This window comes from Triturus cristatus, chromosome 6, assembly GCF_964204655.1.
Source record: "Triturus cristatus chromosome 6, aTriCri1.1, whole genome shotgun sequence".
Taxonomy (NCBI): Eukaryota; Metazoa; Chordata; class Amphibia; order Caudata; family Salamandridae; genus Triturus; species Triturus cristatus.
In genome coordinates, this window is record NC_140589.1 from 1,208,084,796 (window position 1) to 1,208,090,795 (window position 6,000).

Consider the following 6,000-nt stretch of genomic DNA (forward strand, 5'->3'; position numbering starts at 1 on the left):
ATTTTCAACATGGTTGACAATTCTGTATTAGCATAGCCATGTGCTTAAAAAAATCAAAGTCCATATTCAACTCTGTGAGTTTTCACTCATGTTTCAAAACACGGGAAGTACCATATAATGTCCAGAGATACACTGTTGCATCGCTCACCGTGCACTCACATGAGCACTCCTGCCACCCACAAAGTGCAGAGTGTTAATGTGCCTGCTACAAAGAACGTGTACCATGCAGATCACAGACCTGAGTGTGAGTAGTGCTATAAAAAATGAGATGTTTGTCAGAAAGGTGCTATATGTGTATCACTTGTAGCGCGAGGCGACGCGCTTGTTTAAACTAACGATGTGTATATTCACAAAGTGCTTACAGGCTGTTAAGTCAAAGAGCTATGAACACCCACCTCTGCGGCCCCCTTCTCTTCCTAAATCCATTGTTTATTTTTTTGCAGGTTGATATAGCGCAACCTCTACCTGAAGGTATTGGAGCGCTTTAAATGACCACCAGTTACCTTACACAAGACACATTCATTTTTTATAAACACGGGAAGAATAAGATATCACAGGATGCTGAACCAAGGCCGACACTCGAACCCTGTGTGTCAGCTCCAAAGTCGGCTGCTCTAGCCCTAAGTCTACGTCCTCTGTTTGAATTATAGGACCCACTGACCTGCCTCTTGACCTCGACCACTTAGGAGACTTTGAAGGCAAATTTGTTTAAGTTCTCGTGTGACCTGATCCATGCGTGAGCAGCTCGCCGAGTTCATGTTTTTCGCCGTGCCTTCTAAGACTTGTAGCCCTACTTTTAACTCATTCTTACAGGAGAATTATAAATCCAAACCTGTAACAAAAATACAATCTGGGTAGGATTAACTACCCTCGCAAGGACCAAGGAAACTACACGACCCATAATGCATCTGAGCTCACACTCATCATGTAAGCAGAACGAGTTGGCCCGAACAGTCAGAGGTTGTTAACTTTAATCTCCCCCCTCACAAGTACTCCCAAACGTTCCCTTCCCACCACAGCCGCACCACAATCACTATGTCTGCCAACTTCCGTGCTGAAAGGAGGTGCAGTAAAGGGGTAAGCTCAAAGATGCTAGATCTGCCGGAGAGAAAAGAACCAATGTATAGTGTATGCTAACATTGTGAATACAATCCTCGAGACAAATAAAAGCTAAGATAATACAATTATAGAGCATTTATTTCCCCCCTCCCCCGCCCCTTTCATGGTATCATCTAGATTGCTGTTGAACAGTGGAGGGAGTGAGTAGAATATCCTTCACATTAGCAGCCTCAGAAGGACTAAAGGCTGTGTCACCTGCAGGACTATTTTTATCGATCTCGGAAAGATGACATGCCTAATTTGAATTATGATATTTATTATCTCCTAGGCCACTCGAATGACGCAGAAAGGGAGGACCAAACTAGGAGGTAAAAAAGGCAACTATGCAGTATAATGAGGCACTTTTTTATAGTATTGCTTCATTATTTTGTGGTTTTTTTATACTTGCTAACACTTTCTGGCCAAAGATTTGACCTCATTGGTACCAGTTTAACAACCAAATACGGTCATAAACAACTGAAGGATGGATAACCAGTCAACCTTTGTGGGTGGCATTCTATTGTGCGGAAACAGGGGTCGCCACATATTTAGTAACGTTTGATGCGATTCAGCTAGACGCATTGTTTGGTTACAATCTGCAGATACAGCAGTGAATGGATCAAGTGGCAAATGGGGCAAATCTATAATTATGTGGAAAACGCTGCGGCTGCAGAATCGCATAATTCAAGTGGCCCTGATTATATAGATCTCCGAAGGATAACAGGTTGAGTTTCACATATGGCTGTAAATATATCGACCTCGTAAGGATTGCGGCCTATATCTGCCCAATCATGACAGCCTGGGTTTAACTGTACTCTTTGAAGTAGGGTCCCAACACACTGAGCTGCCTTTAGAGGGGTGACCTATAGCGCCTTGCCCATCACACGAGGGCACTGTGGGAGGTGCCAAGACTTGAAGGTTCGCCACCGCAGCGCCTCATGAACTAGGCACATCCTCCCGGCCTGGCAGAGTCTGGCGGCTCTTAAATTGCATCAGAAGCTTGTTAGCTAACAATAGAGCGCACAAGGGGCCGGGAGGGGCTGCGGGGGGTGGAAATTGTGCTGTAATTGGATAGGTCGGATGCACTGTACTTAAAGGTAGGGGGGAGGATCCGTGTCAAGCACCGGTACTGTGCCATAGCTGAGAGCTCCGCAAGGCTAACTGCAGGGGAAGAAGAGTGCACCTGTGGCACCCCACACACTCACCTCGCACTCCCAGCTGGACCCGTGCGGACCCGGGGGTGCCAGGGCACCGCGCCCACTCTTCAGCGGATCCTTCGTTCTCCACCCGCTGCAGCTGAGGGTGCAGTGCACAGAGGAGCCAAGGGCGCATAAGGAGCGGCGCGGCAGGGACGGACCCTTGGACCTCCTTTCTGCAGCTCTGCCAGCACCGAGGACATCCTGGGGTACGGGGGACCCCAACAGTGCGGCTCCAGTGCAGGCAGATGCAGTCTTCCAAGATAAGGCTTAATATTGGAGCTTAGACCGTTCCCGAGGAATCTGGAACTTTGCACCGGGAGTTAAAGTGGTTTGCGCAAGATCACACGGTTGGTGTCAAGTGGAGAAACCAGGATTTAAACGTGTTATGGTTTGTGACCTGAATTGGAAACGTAAACATCAGAGCACACCTCACCACAAGCTCCAGGTTGCGAGGATAGGGCAGCGAGAGCCATGAACACCGCCGCCTTTCTCCGAGGCGAAGCAGAAATGCTTCGGAGAAACGCAGCGGCGGTTTCGGATTCGGGGGCGTGTTTTTCTTTTCTCTCCTTCTGCCATTGGCTGGAGGAGAGAAAAACACGCCCAGCGAAAAGTAGCGAAAAAACACGCCCCCGAATCCGAAAAGGACGGGGCTGGTTTTGCGAGACAAAGACTCTTCTCCAATGGCTGGCCAGCTTTTAAGAGGCCAGCCAATGGAGAAGAGGAGAGAAGAGGGGCGGGTTCAAGCCCCTCTTCTCCAAAACATTAAATCTCGGAGCGAGACTGCGCAAGCGCAGCCTTCGAGCCGAGACCTAAAAAGGGCGTGGCTAAAAATTGGAAAGAAGAGCACGGAACACGCCCCCGAATCTGAAAAAGACGGAGCCTATTTGGAGGGACGGCTCTCTCCTCCAATGGCTGGCCTCCGTTTAGGAAGCCAGCCATTGGAGGAGAGCCAAAAAGAGAGGCGGGCTAAATAGCCACTCTAAGCATCATAAGATCTCCGGACTTCCGGTTCTGCCTTCGGCAGACCGGACGGTCCCTCGACCTAAAAAAGAAGTGACATCATGGCGTGTGACATCATGGCGTGTGACATCACGGCGCGTGACAGCACAGGACGTGGCATCATAAGAAGTGACATCAGATCTTAAGCCCTCACATATATGTTTAACATGTCTAGCATGAGTACATTAAAGCATATTTCCAGTATACAGGAAATCCCTCCTGATTTAGGCAGAAGATTTGCACTTTTGTAAGCTACACATAAAATAGTGTTGCCTTTTGTCAGTGTAAACTTATTCTACCCATAGTGCTTTACAAGAAAAAATAGTGATATTTAAATTATTACAACGCCTCCTCAGGGGTAGTAAGCACTATATGAATGCTATTTATTTTATGTAAATACTGGGAAAGACCAACACATCTGACACTCTTACTTATTACAGTGCATGCATATCTCCTAAACAGGGCCAGAACAAAGTGAAAAGCTGCCTCTTTTAAGTGTGTGTGAAGTGCTAACAAGGTGTGAGCCTTTGTTTCCCCTCTGCTGAATTTGCCTCTAGGTGTGAGGCTCCTGACTGCTGCCAGCCAGGAGACTCCAACAAAAGGAAGTCTGATGACCCCTCAGATTGGACCTTTGTAATGGGCCCAGCAGGAGTCTGAACTAAGAAAAGCCCCGTCCCCGCCTGCACGTTATTGTGATCGAAAGCAGACAACAAACCATTACAATACATTGTGGGCACTTCCTTCATCTACTCTGGTGCGTTCTTTACATATACTGAACATTGAGGACAAATATAAAATGCCCTACTGTTAACAGCATAAGAAGCAAGCAGCACACATATGATAGTTAAAATGAGTATGGAAACCTTCAAAACATTTGTATGCATTCGGAAAGCCCACTGAAGATTACATTTACTGTACCGTGCCAATTAAAAAAAATTCCACTACATAACCGACTTCTACACATAGGCAACGTGGCTTTCCAATCAACTTAGTTGGGTCTTTTGTGTTTGAGGGGCATAGATACAATGTAAAATGTTATGGGCGCATTTGTTTAAACTGTGGGATTCTTTTCCTCCCACAGCAACTCTTTCCAAGCAACTCCTTCTCGCCGCAGGGCCACTTAGAGAACAGGCAACAATTACAGCATCGTTTACTAATAGGAATAAAAAGAATGCGGTTTCGTTTGAGCAGATGCGCAGTACTAAATAAAAATGTAAGCTAAACAAGATTTACAATAATAAGCGTTTGGTAGTTGAAGCCCTGGTAGGCCTTTACCGAGAGCTTTCAACCCAGAACAGACACATGCAAGGGCCAAGGGTACTGGACACTTTCCAAGGGCAACAAGCATTGGCATAGCCAATAGGTCTCACCTTTGGGACCTTATAAGTGTTTAGCCATGCAACAGTTGCATAACTAAACACTTATAAGGTCCCAAAAGCGAGACCTATTGGCTATGCCAATGCTTGTTTTAACTGCTTCAATCTATTGAAGCCTCACGGAGAACATCAAAGCGGCCGCGAAAGTGAAAGTAATCGCGGTCAAACGCGGCGCGCGCGCCCGCGCACATGCACTGTAGCTCTAGGCTGGCCTGGTAGCACTTTTTGGAGCCCTCACAAAATGTCTCGCCAGCCCAGCGCATGTGCTGGGTCAGGCGAGACCTAAAAACAGCACAAACAAGGCAAACGTGAAACATAAAATCAAAATAACCCGAGCACTCATGCCACTCTCAGTCATTAACCGCATTTCACCAATCACTGAGACCAGTTGTGGATGTTAAAAGGTCGCAGATTTTTCCGAGCAAACACTTCAAGTGACTGCTATCAAGAGGTTATTTATTTTAATCACAGTCCATAACATTAAGATGATAACATTTAGTGATAACAATCAATGCCATGGTCCGCTTGCTGCGAATGACTGTTATCTTGAATACTCCATACAGATTTTCAGCTTTACCCTATGAGTAACGCTCCATGACTTAAGACCCCTCACTCTCTCCTCCGACACTCACCTGATGCCTGGCCTGCAGCTTCTGTTGCAGGCGCGACAGGGCAAGGCAGGCAATAACTAAATTACGGCCGGTGACCGCACAGTCCCTCTGTCGTCTCGGGGATGCCTCACCTCCTCCTCACAAGCTCTTTTTATTTGCTCGCAATTGCGCATGACAATGGGTACCTCTGCGCAGATTGCGCGTCGCGCTCCATTTAATTTACTAAAGGGGCCGCAGTGAGGTATCTACCGTGAGCGTAAAAATAAGTGCTGGCTGCGCGGCCGCGAAGGGGGTCCCTGGGCCGTGGTGCCCCCCCAACAGGGAGGCTGCAGGGGCCTGTGTTACGCCCCTGGGCCACACAGTCCCTCTGTCGTCTCGGGGATGCCTCACCTCCTCCTCACACGCTCTTTTTATTTGCGCTCAATTGCGCATGACAATGGGTACCTCTGCGCAGATTGTGCGTCGCGCTCCATTTAATTTATTAAAGGGGCCGCAGTGAGGAATCTACCGCGAGCGTAATATAAGTGCTGGCTGCGCGGCCGCGAAGGGGGCCCCTGGACCGCGGGGCCCCCCGCAACGCTGGGGCTGCGGGGGTCCTGTGTTACGCCCCTGCCTCTCTCCTGTTTGAATCTTGTCTTGCCATACATTATTACATATTTTGCCTTATGAATGTTGTCTGGGAAGAATGTTTTTCTTTCTTTCATTTTAGTGTTATTA

General features: G+C 47.7%; 1 long non-coding RNA gene across 1 annotated transcript in view; it reads right to left on the reverse strand.

Moving 5' to 3' along the window:
• The window catches only part of LOC146821174 (uncharacterized), a 99,668-nt gene extending 94,233 nt beyond the window's left edge, over window positions 1-5,435 (reverse strand). Inside the window, exon 1 of the long non-coding RNA XR_014962674.1 lies at window positions 5,305-5,435. This is a non-coding gene — a long non-coding RNA (uncharacterized LOC146821174). The remainder of the gene's footprint in view (window positions 1-5,304) is intronic.
• Window positions 5,436-6,000: the final 565 nt, after the last annotated feature.